This window comes from Glossina fuscipes, unplaced genomic scaffold, assembly GCF_014805625.2.
Source record: "Glossina fuscipes isolate IAEA_lab_2018 unplaced genomic scaffold, Yale_Gfus_2 0, whole genome shotgun sequence".
In the NCBI taxonomy this organism is placed as follows: domain Eukaryota; kingdom Metazoa; phylum Arthropoda; class Insecta; order Diptera; family Glossinidae; genus Glossina; species Glossina fuscipes.
This window is the reverse complement of record NW_023998414.1, coordinates 8854975-8873109: the sequence shown is the minus strand read 5'-3', so window position 1 is coordinate 8873109 and position 18135 is coordinate 8854975. Positions and strand designations below refer to the sequence as shown.

General features: G+C 33.3%; 1 protein-coding gene across 1 annotated transcript in view; it reads left to right on the top strand.

Annotated features, from left to right (window-relative positions):
* Nucleotides 1–1357: 1357 nt before the first annotated feature.
* LOC119644668 overlaps nucleotides 1358–18135 on the top strand; it is a 207260-nt gene continuing 190482 nt past the window's right edge. Inside the window, exon 1 of the transcript XR_005248552.1 lies at nucleotides 1358–1597. The gene's annotated coding sequence lies outside the window, so the exon portion shown is untranslated. The remainder of the gene's footprint in view (nucleotides 1598–18135) is intronic.

The following is an 18135-nucleotide window of genomic DNA, read 5'->3' as shown; positions in this document are numbered from 1 at the left end:
TTTCAAAATTGGGGCTTTACGTGGGAAATGGGGCCGCAGAAGTGATCCAATCTGATTTAATGTCAAAAGTGTTTTTCTGCGAACTCAACTTTTTAGATAACCCACCGAGCTTCGTCAAAATATCCCAAAAACTGCGATCTTGCTTGTTGGCATTTAAGACCAACTTGGTCGTATTCGATATTAGCGAGAGCAATAATCAAAATTATCATGAAATATGAATGGATGCGTTCGTTTGGGTGTGTAATTGTGCAAAGATTACACTGTAGAAAAGAAATAAATAAAAGCGCCTCAGACGGTTTTAGAAATTAATTGCAAATACATGTTTAAAATGCCCTTTGATTATTGGTCACTATTTATTGCACATTTTACAAACCGTTTTAATGCATGAAAATAATGAAATAACCCCTTGCGTGATGTCAAAACTGGCTTAATATTTTTTGCTGATAAGTACCGGGAATCGTTAAGTATACAGAAAACTAACTACGAGACCAGTCACAAGACTTAGCAAAGCAAAAAAAAAAAATCGCTATTTGTCATTTCTTTTTTCTTTCTTCTTCATTAATAACTACTGTAAACATGCGTGAAAGAACTTCATATATGTGCATACGCACATAACTATACACGAATAATATGAATTATCTATCGTTTTTTTTTGCATGCAATTGATCGGCATTTATTTAGAAAACGATGAGACCACAAGAGAGGGAGAGAGAAATTCCATACGCAAAAAAAAAAAAAAAAAAAAAAACAAACAAACAAATGAATAAATAAAAACAACAAAAACATAAGCATACATTTCACGAACCTGTGAGAGTATTTATAATGCATTATGCTTCTTCTTGTTAATCTCTTGAAATATTTTTGACATTTCGTTTAGTTTAACTCGCACTTTCTCGCGTCGGGAGGATTAGTTTATGCACTTTTGCTAAAAAGAATGATTAAGTATTCACAATATTGAAATAAAAATTGTGTTTTAAGAAAAAAAAAAAAAAAAAACAGCAGCACATTAACGCGTCAGAATGTAAAAAATTAAAAAAAATTGTAAAATTTACAAACAAATAATAAATTATTTTCTCTAATTAATGTGAAATTAATGATTTGATGTGTAACAAGTGTGCGGGTAAAAGTGCTTTTTTCGTGTTTTATGAAGGCTTGCAATACATATATATATATATATATATATATATATATATATGTATTATACATTATTATTATTATTGTTATAATATAGGTTTGTGTATGCGTGTATATATGGTTAGGCGGCAAAGCTAATGGCAATTGTGTAGGTGCATGTTATTTGGGCAGAAAATAATTTTGTGGTGCTTTTAATGAAAGCAAAAAATGTGTAAATTTTTTTTTTTTTTTTTTTTTTTTAATATCCTCTACTAGAGGTTGAAGGCTTATCAGTATATTATCTCAGTTGTAACAGACATAAAGTGCGAGATATATATATATATATATATATATATATATATACATATCAATCAATCAGTTTATCAATTGCTATATTACATTAAACATATAATTATGAGAGGAGATACAGATCGAGTTTGAAAGCGGTCGGAATCAAAAAAGCTGAGTAAAAGTTTAAAAATATGTAAGTAAAGTTTTCGATAAGACTACTTACTGTCTACAAATATCTACAATTAACAAAATACTTTTCGTTTATTATATATTCGTTGAAGATGTTTGTTTGGAAAAACGTTGGTGGGAGGGGGAGAATGTTTATTATTCGTCCCAAAGGTAATTGAGATTTTTTTTTTTCTTTCTTTTTTCAATTTTTGTTAAGTGTTGTGCCGTTTAATTAGTGGCACGCGGTGAATGTGAAAAATCAACAAATGAATGCTTTTAATTTCGGAATTGTTTCAAACTCCATTGCCAAAAGATTGGCGTGTTTTACTCATATTACACGCAACTCTATATAATTATACCCTAGATCGCTTATTGTACAAGAGTGCGGTTTGCGCGGATGTATACAACACCCGGAAAGATTTGAGAAAGATCCACCTTGTAATATGCCGATAAGCTCGTCTGTCCGTCTGTCCACGTTTATATGTATTCAATCTACCTGGGTCGCTATTTTTGACATATTTTGATCAAATTTTCTGCATCGACATGTTTTGAGCCAAGGACAACCAACCACTATTGCGAGTAGTTCAGATCGGACCAGTTTTTTGATCACTCCTCGTACTACGCCTTATTTTGATAAAGAAAAAATATTGTAATTTTTCGAATTTCGGGAAAAAAATTCGCCTAATGATAGTATTTCGATATTCTAAATTGCTTTGAAAACTTTAGATCGGATGTAGTAATTAATTCAAGCCCTTGCCATAGAATCGTGTCCACAGCCATTGATTCTTTGTATGACAAAAAAGCCTAAGTTTCAAAACTTTTTGGGGAATGCGTGTTCATAGTGACATAAAAATTAACCTTACCGAATTCGGACCGTATAAGTTTACATTTTGGATTCCAATCCATATCCAGGATTCTAATACAAACTAAGGCTTCATATGTCGAAAAGGTCTAATTTTTAATATTTTATGATGAAAATTTGTCTTTAGTAAATCAACCATAAGGAATTGCGTTCACGCAGATCTATTTTTAGACCTCACCATATATGGTGGCTCTGATGAATGCAAATCCTTTCTGGCGACAAAGTCTGTTTGATGCTTTTTGTTTCGATGACAGCGCCTGGGTAATAATAAAACCTTTGACAGGTAAATTTCATTTTCTAAATTTACATCATATTGATGATTGAGTGACCTTCAATGTGAGGGCTTTCGCGAAAACTATGCATTTTCATGAAAACAACTGCATATATAATCTTTGACCTTTCCCGCCTATAGCGTTCATGTTTCAACTTTTAAATGTTATTTCCTTATTTACTTGCTTAACTCTTTCTCGTAGTTATTTAAACAATTAACGAGTTATGCGTGTTGAACTTCAATACATATCTACTTTGCTAGCAAATTGTAGGAAATTTTCTAAATCGTGTACTGATCACCGATTAAATTCCATGCGTAAATGGATTTTAATAAACGTCAGCTTTTCTACAGCGTCTAACGGTAAAAATTTGAATTTATGGTTCTTGGTAGGCTTCTTATGAACTTGATTTCATCGAAATCAAAATAGGTCATAACGTTATAGTGCCATGATCGATGGAATAAAGTGAGGTGGATAAGGTTTCGAGGAAGACTTTCGTGTTGCAATTGAACCGTTTGAGTGCACAGCACAATGAATCATGTGTTGTTGAGTTGTTGATTTTTAGAAGAAAAAGAAGAGGAAGAGAACCTTTTGAAGGCAGAAAAGGAATTGTTTTATAAAAGCAAAATAAGGGCGGAGTTTAACAAGCATGTTTACTCATTTAAAGATAGCATAAGACCTTCATGGGCCCAAACAACATACGTGTATCGCATAGTGTAATAATTCTGAATGTTATTTAGAAGTACTTGTGTTACAATTTTACACATATATACATATACACGTCATAACGCAAATGCCTTCACTGCAGTCAACTCCTCCCCAGTAAGGAAGTAAAGAATCGACAGCAAACTTCAAAGCTTAACATACCGATTTTAGGAAAATTGATTTGAAGAGTTTGTGTGTGTTGCAAGCATCTGAATTTATCGCATAGCAAGGAGGCAAAAGCCTTCCATCTCACATTATGAACTGTAACTAAGCTACGATATTAAACGTAGTCACTCAAAGTACCTAAGAAGGCAATGAACATGCCGCGGGATATTATCCTTACGCCTAACATAGTACACGAACCTGACAGGCATATCAACTAGTCTTCGTAATCTATTAACAATGGCCAGTGACAGATACAGCTTCTAGGCTACATACATATGGCATAAGAGATTATTAATTGATTGAAGTATGGCAAGGGTTTTTTTTATAGATTCATAGAGCTCGGAATCGGTTCGGTTGCGTATCATATGGCATCGAAACATTTTTGCCGGCGGTTTTCTTTAAATGTCACCAAAATTATCGCTTTTAATGAACTTCATGACTTCTTCATGAAATTTTCTTCTTTCCTTCTTTATAAAAATTTAGATATTGTTTTTTTTAGGAACTACTTCTTTTTTCGCCCCGCTTGTTAAAAAGAAGGTTATCAGAACTGTTGCCCTCTTTTCGAATATTTTACAACAGTCGGCTACCCTTTCTGGAAGCGGGACCTTCTTGCATTCTTATCCTTCTATGCTTAAGAACAATTGGATCGGTTACTTGAAATCGAAAATGCTACGTTTACCCAACCGGTGTACGTCATCCTGATTCGTTCCAATTTTCCAAAAAAATGTTTGTAGAGAATATAATATTCCAAAATGAAGGAGACCTTAGGGTATCTGTAAACGATTTTTCCATACATAGTCCAGTTTTCGAGATGCCAACGACATATACACGTTTCTGCAAAAACGAAGATAGGAAGCTGAAATTTGGCACAAACATTCCTTGATCGATCAAGATTAAAAGGTTCAAAAATTTTTGTTATCTTTGAAGAAGAAACTGAAACTTCAAAAATACGCCAACGATTTTTTCATCTATAATTTTTGATCCCATGACGATATTTCATGGAATAGGCCATTGAAATGTTTCTCAGAACCAACTGTATGTTTGATCCGAAAATGGTCGCAATGGGCAAAGAATGTCATAATGTGCGTCAGTAAACAGATGGGAACTGTTTTCAGGCTGAACGCGAAGGAGATTGTAACGAACAACTGGGTCGCAGGTTTTCGAAAATATCTGCACGGGATCAAAAGTTTCGAATAAAAAAAATGATAAAATGTTGAAATTCTTGTGAGGCTTTTTCAGTTTCTTTTATATATCATGGGCGTCCATATTTGCGTAATTTACGCTCATTTTTAAATCTCATAGTTTCTAATCGATGAAGAGTTGGTTGCCCCAAATTTCAGCTTTCGATCTTAATTTTTGCCACTATGGCAATTTCATAGAAAGAGAGGATCAAAACGGTCCCCTTTTGGTCGGAATAAGTCGGGTAAGCAAGACATCGTTAGATCTGGTGTTAACGTTTTTTACATTTACGTTGTGTCCAGTAAATAATATAAACCTAAAACCATGAATGAATCCTTTACCTATATCTCCCTGCATTTATGTATACATATATAATATGAAGAGATACCGTTTATATATACGTATAAATAGTAGTTTTCATTATATCCTTATGGTACAGGGTATATTAATTTAGTGCGGTCGTATGTAACACGCAGAAGGACTTAAGATTGACCCACCTTTTATTATACCGATCGATTCAGAATCATAATCTGAATTGATCTAAGCCTGTCTGTCCGTCTGACAGGATATACTAAGTTAATGCGGACGTATGTAACACGCAGAAGAGCTTAAGATTGACCCACCTTTTATTATACCAATCGATTCAGAATCATAATCTGAATTGATCTAAGCCTGTCTGTCCGTCTGATCGCTGTCCATGTAACTTTGCGTACACGCTACACGTCGTAATTCTATATAGATATTTTGAGGAAAAATCGCACAGTTACGTGCTTTGACCCAAGGACGAATGCTATTGCAAATGGTTCGGATCGGTCCACTTTTGCGACCGCTCCCCATTTAACAGCCTATTGTGAGAAATTGTTATACGGAAAAAAATTGTAAGCTTCAAAAATTCTCGGCGAAAGTGCCTAAGTAGTAGCATTTCAGCATTTTAATTGGTACGAGAAATTTAGACCCGCTGGGTCAATTTTCAAACCCCTTCTCATATAACGAAAATGGAAGCTCGTACGGCGAAAGGTATAATTTTCAATGCTTCATGATGAAAATTTTATCATAATAGTAATTTAACATAAAAATATTAACTGTGTCAAATTTGGACGATATCGGCTTATTTTTTGGATGCCACCCTAATAACGATTTTTACGAAAATCGATCCATCGTAGAACGGAAAAGTCCAAGTTTTAATATGTGATGATCGAAATTGATCCATAATATTATATCAATTACATACAAGAATGAACTGTAAAAAAATTTAGATTATCTACACCTATTTTTGGACGCTACCCTATGTAAGGATTAAACTTGTACTATATTAGATTGCGTTTTGGGCCTGCTTTCCCATAAGTACCCTTTAGCCTTTATATAGGAAGAAGGTATAATATTTGTGTTCTATTGTGTTACATAATTTAGTGTATGGTATTTAATGGTCGGCCTTGTCCGACTACGTGTTCCCATTAGTTTTATTTATAATCTTCCACTTTTAAAGTTTTTATCACTTTCATTCACATTGTTACACTGATGTTATAAATAAAATGCTGCGATACATCTCAGTCATAAATTAAATTAGAAAAAAAATTTATGCTTTTCAAATTATCTCGTTAATAGAGTAAAGCAACTCTCAATATCGTTTTTTATTAGAAGATTAAAATCTCTACCACTTGAAGTGTACTTGTATGTGTATGTTTAAGAGAGAAAAATGAAAATAATAATAACAAAAAAGGAAAAGAAAAAAAAAAAAAAGAAGAAGACGAAGAAGAAGAAGAAATAAAAGTGATAGACTTATGTTACTGCTCTTACTACGTAAATACCTTAAGGCAGTTATTTTGATATAAAATCTACTCGAGAGTTTTTCTTGTTGTTGTATCATTGTTACAGTTATTTAATGTTAAAATAAATCGTGGTTTATGGCTTCAACTTTCCATTAACACTTAAAAGCTTGAGGTAACTGAAATTGCAGTAAACCAGATGCGGCAATGAATCGAAATGAAAAAAAAGAAAAAAAAAATAAAAATAAATAAGGCAAAGGAAAAGGAAGAAGAGAAGGGAGGAAATATAGAATTTTTCTTCCTTAGGTTTCATGTCACAGGTCTTTCGGAATTCATTTAAAATGCGTACTATGCAATGGTTTTAGTTTTCTTACCAAAAAGTTAAACTTATGAAATTGTTTTTCATTTAAGTACACCTCTGATTGCTGCTACTGCTGCTGCCGCTTTTCCCGGTGTTGCTGCTGCTGCTGCTGCTGCTAGTCAGCAATACCGATGAGTAAATAAGGAAAAGGAAATAAAATGTATAATCTTTGGTTTCTATATAAAATGCAAAAGAAATGAAAAAAGAAAGCAAAAAAGAAAGAAAGAGAGGCAAAGAAAAGCAAAGAAAGAACGAAATTGAAGGCAACTTATAATAGTGTTATACAATTACTTTTCATGTTTGCTCAAAGCTTCTCGCTCGGAGCCAGAGTAGTAGTGGAAATCACTTAAAAGTGCCATACATGAGAGCAAACGTAGGTGTACGCATACCTGAATTGAAAATTAATGGTAAAATTCTCTTCTTCTTCTTTTTTTCCTTTTTATATATAATACCATTTGTCAAATGGATTTAATGATGATTTACTTACCTGTAAGGAACACATTGTAAAAAAAAAAAAACAAAAAAAATGAAAAAGAAAAAGGCGAACCGCATAAATCACAGCCACAGCGAAATAGAAAACAAGTAGCGCCTCTGCAGACTGAACGAATTGTTTTGAATTATTTTTTTTCCTGTTTTCCTTTTTCCTTTTTTTTTTTTTTTGTCTTTATTGTTATTTCCACATAAACAAATAATTATAAACCAAATATTGTTTTTATATCCTCTGCAGGGGGAGCATATTGAATTTGTCAAACAGATTTGTAACGCGTAGAGTTGTGCTCCAGAAGACTTATATATGATATATGCTCTCAATTTTTATTTTTACTTTTTTTTTTTTTTATTTTTTTTGTATATGATAAGACAGTTGGGCAAACAGGATGCTGATCAGCAGGGGTTGTTAGTCTAAGGGGATGGACAGAGTGAGCAGTGCCTGTCTACGTTTGACTTAAACGTGGGAACGTCAGGCATGGTGGGAAGGACCACTGCTAGTAGATTGTTTCAGAAACGGACGGTGTAGTTAAAAAACGAAGATCCATTGTACGATATGCCGAGTAAAGGCATAAACTCGAAGAAAGACTTTTCGTGCTGGTAAGCGACTTAATTGGAAATTATCTTTCAATTATCGCGGTGAGCCACTTGCCCAGTATTTGCCAATCCATAAGAGATACTTTTCTTTGTTTTTTTGTTTTTTTGCTGAGCATCAAAAGCGGAAACGATTCACGGACACAATAATAAACTTGTTCGTGTTTTCATTAATCTCATCAAGTTACGTATTGGAGCTAAGCAAGATGGACCTGGTCACAATGGCACCTTCCTTAAACGCTTCAAATTTATAAAGATCTAAACTGAATTTTTCATTTTTCTTGCATGTAACTTCTGGTGGGTTAGGGATTGACCTGCGAATATAAAAAAATGAAAAAAAACTATACATAAATTAAGCGGAATGTGTACGCATGAGCTTTACTTTGTACATTTGCCCCTTGGCAAAGCCCCTTTCGGTTCTCGTTTCAAATAGATATGACAGAGAAAGGAAATTCATCTCAATGCTATACACAAACGTGCGAGAAACATACGTAGATTCGGCTGTAAATGTACTCTGGGCTCAAATTGGTTATTTTCTAAAATATGCCCATCGCGTTCAATTCTTCCGAAATTTACGATCTAGACAAGATTGACATTGATTGTACAATGCAAACTGCAGCTCTACAGCTTTACAAGTTGTATATATGAAAGAGTGAAGGAATGCTTGGCTCCGAGTGAAAAGGCAATAAGCTATGAAACAGTCCGAAAGTGTTTTGTGAGATTTTGTGCAAGAAATTTGTTCCCTTGAAGTCTACGAAGGTGAATATTTATATATGTCTGCCCGAGTCCGGTAAAAGCAACGCCAGAAGCGATTTTTAGCTTGGGCTGGAAATTTGTCCCGATTGCACGATTATCTTCTAGAATTGTCTTGCTCTGATTAGCATTTATCCGGACCGATGCAATCGGCGAATATAACGATTATTTGCCTTTAATAAATAATTACTTTTTAAAAAAAAATTTTGGATTCTATTAAAAAAAAAATACAGACAATGTATTTCGTTCACTGAATATTTCCCTTATCTCTAGTTCATATTCTATTCGTTTGTACGCATGCACACAATTCGCTAAACACGAGGAGCAACTTGAGTTTTACGTCATTTTGTTTTGTTTTGATTGAAAAGTCGGTGCAAAAAATTAGTTCAATTCTGTTCGGGTGGCAACCTTGTTTTCATTTCATTTACGTACCAATCCTTTCTGATGAATTCATTGCGTCTAGCGCGCGATATTAACATAATGAGGATGCGATGGAAAGGAAAATTGTAAGTCCAGACTAACAGATTAGTGTCCGCTGAAAGTAACAAATTACAAATTTCCGCACCGATTATCCGAGCAGATAAGACTCACCAATACCCAAGTCAGGGTTCGTGGATTTAACTATTATTGGCGTAGAGCATACGTGGCCGTAGCTGTGGAGCCGTCTAAAACTATCGAGACATAACAAGCTTGCACAAGACTGCGGTTTCTCCCTAACCATCACCGTGTAAGCGAACTCTCCCCAATTATCTTTCATGCGATAATATTGCTGCGTGAACTAAATCGTTCGAAAGATGGACGGATATCCAGGATTTGCTTTCAGGCAAATAAAAATGTTTTATATGTTTTTCTCTTTAGGGAAAAAAATCGCCATCAAATGCATACAAAGTTTTTCGTTTTCTTACATTTACATCTGCCATTGAAACATAAGAGTATGCCTGACTTGTCCTTCGATTTGTATCGCTCAGAAATATATATCAGAGAAACCATAAAATAAATACGTTGTTCCTATGTAAAGATCATGGCTCGACGAAGCTTTATCATCGTTTGCATCAATATGCTTATTATTGCGTCCCATTGCCCATCCAGCTAATCGTATGTCTATCGAATGCGTACGGTTCGAAAGCCCTCAGCACAGTTAAGTTAGTACTCAGCGTATACGACACATGTTCAATGCGATGCTAACGCCACAAACATATTTAAGAGAAAATTAAAAAAAAAAAAATTTACATATTACGTCATCATACTTATTGAGATAGTAGGCAATAGTAGGCGCGTGATCCTTTTACAAACACTTGAAATTTTCCTCATCTCCCTACATATAAGAGATGTTTAATCAATCACCATTATCGTGGAATCATTTAGACGAAGTTACGAAAATCTTTACAATTTTTATGTATTCCTTTTCTATTGTTGGGTATCAGAGATTCGCTTTAAAGTGCAGTTTAATTTTCTTACTTGTTTCCTATTAAACTTAATACAGTGTCTTTAATGATGCCATTTAAACCTTTTAAATAGTTACTGTTTTCTTTGCTGTTTATGTTGTTTGTTTTGTGCCGTCAATGAAAGCCATTTATCCACGCCACCCATCATTTCAACATTATGTACATATATTCATTGTGTTACATTTGTTGACTTGTATGTATCAGTTGTCGTTGGTCATTTATTATTTATCGCAGATTGTTTGAATTTATTGCTTTTACAACTATATATACAACAATGTTAGTACATTCATATAGACATCCACACATACACACACACACACACACACACACACACACACACACACACACACACAAACATAGTTCTTACATATAAACATACATACATATATACATACATACATACATACATACATACATACGATAGGTATAAAGATACAATAAGTCTGTTCTTTTTGTTGTTTTTGTAATTTTGTTGTTATCCTTGTTATTGTTGTTGTTGTTATTGTTGTTGATGCCGCTGTTCAAGCTTTTATATTCAATAAACTTTGTCTGCACTTTTATTTTATGACCAGTCAGCTACGGCTGTTGCGTTCGATTCTTTTGGCTCTGTTTTATAGCAATTTTCATCACCGTCAGACCGTATAGTATCGTACCGCCACCGACACTGCACAAGTAGATAACTGTCGAGAGACAAAGTAGTCGTAATGTCACCTTGTCACTTTGTAAATATGCATCACTGGTAAATATAATCTTAACAATTATCTTCAGTTATACTTCTTTTTCAGCGTTTCTTTCGTTGCTAAATCAAAACGATTCGAATTCGGCCAATTGTATGTAACATACAACATAAAATATCTCTTAGGCAAACGGGCACAGAATATAATGCTAGTGTATAACAGTTCCAACAATTACTTTATCTTCTATATATTGATAGTTTATGTTGTATACTCAAAAAGAGAATGTGTGGAAAATTGAATGTCGGTCGCATTTAGTAGGAATTGAAGTTAAGCTGAGAATTTTGAAAAACGCGCCGTAGTAATCCAGAAGTTTTTACTTAACAACATGGAAGCGACGTAAGGAGAATCAATTTTATGCTGTCTTGTAACTAAATTTGTGCATTTTATGGTTTTTTTTTTTTTTTTTTTTTTAGAAAAAAAATTCAATTCATTGGGAGACTTAGCTCGTCATCTCCTTAGTCAGTCAGTTTTTAGTTGCAACTACAGTTTTATGTTCGTTTCATAAAAGTCATCTAATGCATACCGACATAATCATACATACGCTAATACATAGTTAACTACTGCAGTTAGCAAGTACACGCATCGAATAGCTTGCAACTGTAGATAAACACATAAGATAGCAACGTAAATACTCATAGATACGTTCACACATTGAGAGCAAGAAGAATACGAAAAAGCAAGTGAAATAGTCTAAGAAAGATTTTACAACGAATTTCGGATACCTCATCGATCTAAGCCGACCTATTAATTCAAGAATGTTGTTGCCTTTAGTTAATTCGGGTTGTTAAAAATCTTTTAATATATCAAAATTTGTAAGCGAAATTTTTTACTTTAATGAACTTAAAATTTTGTTACTTTTTCTTCTTCTTCTTCTTGTTCTTTTAAAATTCAGCCAATTAATAACAAAAGATTTTTCAACTATGACGCTTGCAGCTAAATGGCTAAATTCTTGCTTTGTCAATGTAAATCAATTAAAAATATTACGAGACACATTTTTCAACTGTTTCATCATAATTTTATCGAATTTGGAAAACGCATTTTAACGCAACGTATTGCGTATCGGGTGTTGGGATATAGGCAGGTATGTGTTTTGTGAATTGAGTTTTGAATGCCGTCTACCTGTATGTTACAAGTGGAATAATAAAATTAGTATATTCTCATCTTGGATTGTTGAGTATAAAAAAGTTAAAACGGAAACGGATGTCATCACTTTGATGAGTTCATCATGGAGGAAGGAAATCGCCAGAAATTAATTTTACATTTTTCCGGGCTCTAGAAACGCAAAGAAACGTGCCAAATAAATGCGGAACGCAACGGGGAATGACTGACTGACTGAACATCTCCGTACTTGCAGGCTTTAAAAAAAAAAAAAAAAAAAAAAAAAAAAAAGGGGAAAAACATAATAGCTGCTCAGCCTCCAATCAAGAACTTCGGTGGTGGCTTCGGTTAGGTCAATCACTCACTTGAAAGACATTCCAACTGCCGACTGACATATTGTTGGTTTGTCAGTTGCCAGTCAATTGCTGCTAGATAAAATAGATACACGATCAATACAAGTTAAAAGGAAAAAAAAAATAAAAAAAATAAAAAAAAAAAATAAAAAAATAAAAAGAAGAAAAAAAAAAAAACATAAAAATAAAAAAAATAAGGATGCGCTTGCACTAATGGTGTGGTTGTAATGTTAGTGCTATTGCTCTTGTAGTTGTGCATTGATAAAGTGTAGTGAACTATACGATTGGGCATGAGTATGAGTATGAGTGTGTATGTGTGCATATGAGTGTGCATTTGCATGTATATGGGTATCTGTGAATGTTTGTCCATTTCAGTAAGTAAATTGGGTCACAGACTTTTCCCTCGATTTTATCGATAATAAAATTGTGTGCAGCGATGTTGTTTCTCAGCGGGTGGATAAGCGAGTGTATGGTAAGTAAGTTTATTTGTGTTTCATTTTACTATATTTGAATTGAAGAACGTTGGTTTATGGTTGCCATGAAAGTGGCATTGGCCCGTCGTTGATTTTATTTCTTGTAAAATATGCAAAAATTCAACAAATGAAAAACGTAACAAAAACCAATAAAAAAATCGTCGCAAACACAGTTTACTATGCGCTCACACACTCACAGTAGGAATTGCAATCTTTTTTTCTTTTTATTTTTAAGTAAACAATTGAGTTCAAAATGGAATATAAGTCAAACATATAAAAATAACCCAATCTTAAGAAGTTTTTATCAGTTGCAAAAAAAAAAAAAAAAAAAAAAAAAAAAAAAAAAAAAAAAAAAAAAAGTAAAATGTTAAAAGTACCTTGCTAAAAATGAGGAATGAAAGTTTAATGTCAGTAGTTTTATGCTTACTACCAATGGATCATCATTTTATGTTAAGGTTAGCATTGCATAAACCTGTAGCCAAGTGAAGTCTGAATTTATAATAATTCTTGATTAGTGTAAGATTTTGAAACGAACACTTCCATTATATTCTCTTTGCATCCGTTTTAAAAAACTGTCCGGAATTTTCATTTACAATTTAATTGCTTTTGTTCGAAAATATCATTAACATATTATGGTTGTTAAGTGCCTTCAACTTTGTAATAAATTATAGATTTAGAAATTTTCTTAAAGATATAGATATAATTGTATATATAAACGTGCATATGCTATGTATGTATATACATCTATGTAAATAATATGCATCTATCTGTATGCATATAAATTGCTATAGGTATCTGTATATATTTTAAATGTATTTCTAAAATTTTCAAGAAGTTCTTTTCACTATCTAAACAGTTGTGTTCTTGTCCGATTATATGGTTTACACTCTGTTTGTATAATCGTTTAACAAAGACATAAAGGTCACAATAGTGTTTTCAAAGTACTATGCTGTAATTTTTCACCTCGTTTCCGTCCTAATGAGCTTGATTTAGACGGTTTCTCTGGACAGCTTAATAACATTTCGAACAGATAGTTGCAGTTTACCATTATTATGACGCGGAGTTTTCTCTGTTTCACAAACGCGCTTTTATTTATTTGTTGGCAATTTATTACAAACTTGAATGAATTATTATTTACTTCAATTTTTTACGATATATACTCAATAACTTTGAACGGAGATAAAATTAAACAAATGAAAATACTAAACCAAATGGAGAAATATCAGGAAATAGCTCACAATTGAATACACTACACTATCCTAAAGTTATTCATATAGCGACTTTTCAAAATAATGAGCTATATATGGCGAGTGGTATGAAGACTGGACCGATCCGAATAGCACTTGTTCTTGGGTTAAAACATGTCACGGGACAAACAAATTTAAACCGATTTACAATATGATGCTGAATCGATCGATATAAAAAAAGGTGACTCTATCTTAAACTCTTCTGGGTGTTAACTATGTCCGCATAAACTTAATATATCTTGTACCACAGTTGGTGTATGGTATAATCACGCTCATGTGTAGGGTATAAAAACACATGAAATTCGGTGTAAAACTTTATCGAAAAATCTTTATAAATATTTCGCTGGCTACGTCATATTTAATAAGAAGATCTACAATATTCGGATATTTGAGTTATTTGAGTGCAGAGTGTTTGAGGATCGCCTTAACTTAATCTTGTATCGAATTTCTATTGTATTTAGCACTTAGGAAAGGCTAAATAAAGTTCGGAATTGGATTCTTAAAGTCAATCAGTTTTATTATCCCTTCGTCTGCTGCTTTAAACAAATAAATTCGTCTTATTATTGTTGTTGTTAAAAGATTGTTGCTAAATAAATTTAAGAAGCAATTGTTACAGAAATTGAAGAAAGTTTAGTTGTTGATTATGTCATCAGCAGGAAAAGCAAGCAGCATTGTGTTGTGTACAATAGAAAAGAAAATGAAACTGTAATACAAAATTCGTTCTACCATCCGGAAAGAATTGACTGGTGTCAGATGTGGCAAAAAACATTAAACAGTCAAATATCACAAAGCGGGTTAAAAGACAATTTGCTTTTAAAACTTGTTTGATATGCAATACGACGACGAACTGCGACAATTACAATCAGAATAATATTAATAATAAAATAGAATTAAGGGACCAGTGTTTCCCTCTTTCGAAAGCGATTCTTGGACATCTATCAGTTATAAGTCTAAAATAGATACCAAGTTCAAAATATTGTTATAAATATAATAACATAACCACCACGTAGATAATCTTCTGTTATTCGCACTTATCATAGAACGAGAAGAGAGGGAAAAAGTTCATGGCGTTCCCGACACCGAAATTCCCATACATTTTTCCTATATTTGAAATAAATTTTATTAAAGCAGACATGGTCCATTTTTTGTTTCCATATTGCGAATGGGTTACATAACTTTCGGTTAGCTAAAAAAAAACGAGATATTTCGGAATTACTCGTTAAAATAATTAACCCTCTTTGCGCCCTTTTCTCACCTCTGAAAAGGCGTGAGAGTTCCAACCAAAAAGAAGAGACACACTAACGATTGCCTCGGAATCTAAAACTGATAACTAACATTTATAAATTTTGGAAGCTTTAGAAAATATTTTTGGATCTTTAGATTTGAACGAACTGAATAATAAATTTATTTAATTATTCCTACATAGAATTTTGTCCTCATTAAGGCTAGAATCAAAGTGATTTCTTTCAAGTACAAATGCAACACAAATGAATGAGAAAAGCGTTAACGATATTTTAAAAAGGAAGTGCGGAGGAAACGGTTTGCGCAATGTATCACCAATCCATAGAAACTTTTTTTTTTTTTTTTTTAAGTATAGCTAATCTTGTAGGGAATGCTTCGTGTATACGTAAAACGGTGGTGGTCAGAAAGAAATGGAGGAAGAGAATGAGATAGTGAATGGCCGCACATTAGTGGAAATGTGTTCCAATCAGTAAGTTACCGATTGAGCACTTACTACAGCTATGACCAAGTATGGATCAAACCGCACTGAGACGTAAAAACTCGTAAATCGCTGCTGGGTTGTCACGACTCTTATCTACTTAGCTATGCGGCGCTTTAGTAAAGAGAAAATTGTGAATCAATACTGTGGACATCAACTATGTGCAAAGTGAAGAAGACAATGGCGAAGAGCAGAAAACAAATTGTAAGCAAAGCAAAAAGGCAGACATATGCGTCATTCTAATATCAATTGATAGTCTTGTCACATTACCGAGATAACTTCTCACGCAACCCCGTGACGTCGCGTTAAATGTTAAGACAAGTCCGTGGACACTGTTCCTGACCTATAGTTCCTTTGCTGCGTAATGCGACTTCTCTTACATACTATGTGCATTCCCAAGAATGCGTCTAATTCTTTATTTTCGCACCTTTGCTGACCTTAAATGCGAAATTATATATGTATAACGCCGCGATTGGCAGGTTACGAACGACATGTGGAACGACTCAATATCTATAGTATTTGTTTTGTCGATTCGATGCACGTGAATTACGTTGGAGGCGTGCGTGCTTCACTTCAGCCAAGTTATGTGAACATATTGCTACCTTTGCTTGCTCGCGATAGCTTACGCTTTGCTATTGAACAAATTATCGGCAAAAATCTGAAACGAGTTAACTTCTCTTTTTTTTTTTTTTTTTTTTTTTTTTTTTGGTCCGAAGGGAAATGTTGAGTTCAAGGAAATTAAACCGAATGGCTCAGCTTACTTACGGCATAGCATTCGCAATATGCATGCCAAACTTTGTAAAGAACAAATATTCCCTTGCCATTATGCTAGAGTTGCTAATATCATACAATAGATTCTGGGCACCTTTCATATTTATTTCCATACCAGGCGTCTAAAGCGTATTTGCAAACCCAAGAAAAAAGTTAGCATATCCCTACGTTTCGGCATTAGATATGAATATAGCAAAAAGGAAAAAAAAAAATAAAAACACTATGGCTATTGAAATAAAAGTTGAATGTCCTTTGCTGCATGATACTGCAGCGAATAAATCCGTGTCATCTGCAAATAAAAAACAAAAAAAATGAAAAGTTTTAAAGTCAAACATGAAGTTGTAATAAAATTTATACCAGAAATTGAATTCTAAAAAACATAAATTAATTAAATTTTTGCAACAAAACAGCAGCGATGACAAAAGGAAAGGAATGAAAAAAAAAAGTATTAATAAAAAAAACAAACCGTTGCCGTTCATTATCATTAAGAGTATAATTAAAGGAAACTGCGGTTTAACACATCACGGGAAGTAAATATAACATGCAGCAAGCAACAATAACAACAATAACAGTAACAACAACAATAAAAACAACCGCAATAACAGTCTGAGAAATGTTAATGGTATTGGATGAGAGCAATGGTGTGTGGGTGGTGGCGGGATAATGAAAAGGTGAGGCGAATAGGCGGTGGGGAAGGAAAGTAGAAGAAATGAGGTGGCGGGTGGTGGGTTAAAGGCGGGCTAGAGCTGAGACGGGGAGGATGTAAAGTACAAAAGAGAATTTTATGCAATCAAGTGAAAAGAAAGAAAGAATGAAAAAATCAATTACAATTAACAATGAAATTTAATTTGTTGCTGTCAAACAAAAACGATGGAATTGTGTGCTTACAACGAGTCCACACAAAATTCTGGAATGAAATCAAATTCATTGAGAACGATTGAGAGTACGCGAAGCGAATGCAAAACGATATTTAATCCAATTTATTTATTCGCATACAAACGTAGCGCACGTATGCAAATATCCAGAAACTAAGTCATAGATGCGTTAAATGCCTGAAAATCACTACTCATCTTAATTTAAATGGTAATCATCAACTTTGTATTTGTTTATCTATCAGTTAACTGCTATACATGTACGAATGTTTATATGCATACAAATTTATATATACACAATATTGTAAGTTCTCGAGTTGCTTGCAATTTTTTTTTTTTTTTTTTTTTTTTTTTTTTTTTTTTTTTTTGCCATTTTATTGACAACAGCATAACAGCTTTGAATTTGAAACAAGTTATTTTTTTGAACAAGAAGAAGTATAAAAATTTTGCTATCCTACACAAATCCATCGTATTTACATGTTTTTGCATGCAGATGTAAATATGCGATATAAGCATCACAAGTATATAGATTTTAAACCCTCTTCAAGATATTTGCATATAACAAGTCTGCCAAGTAAAGTCACTTATATGGGAATCAATTCAGCAATTCGTGACTTGTGAGCATTTCAGCGAATCATTTAATAACTAATTATCCTCAAATCAAGCCCAATATCAGCCAAGATTCGTAAGTTTCTGGGCATTTTTCT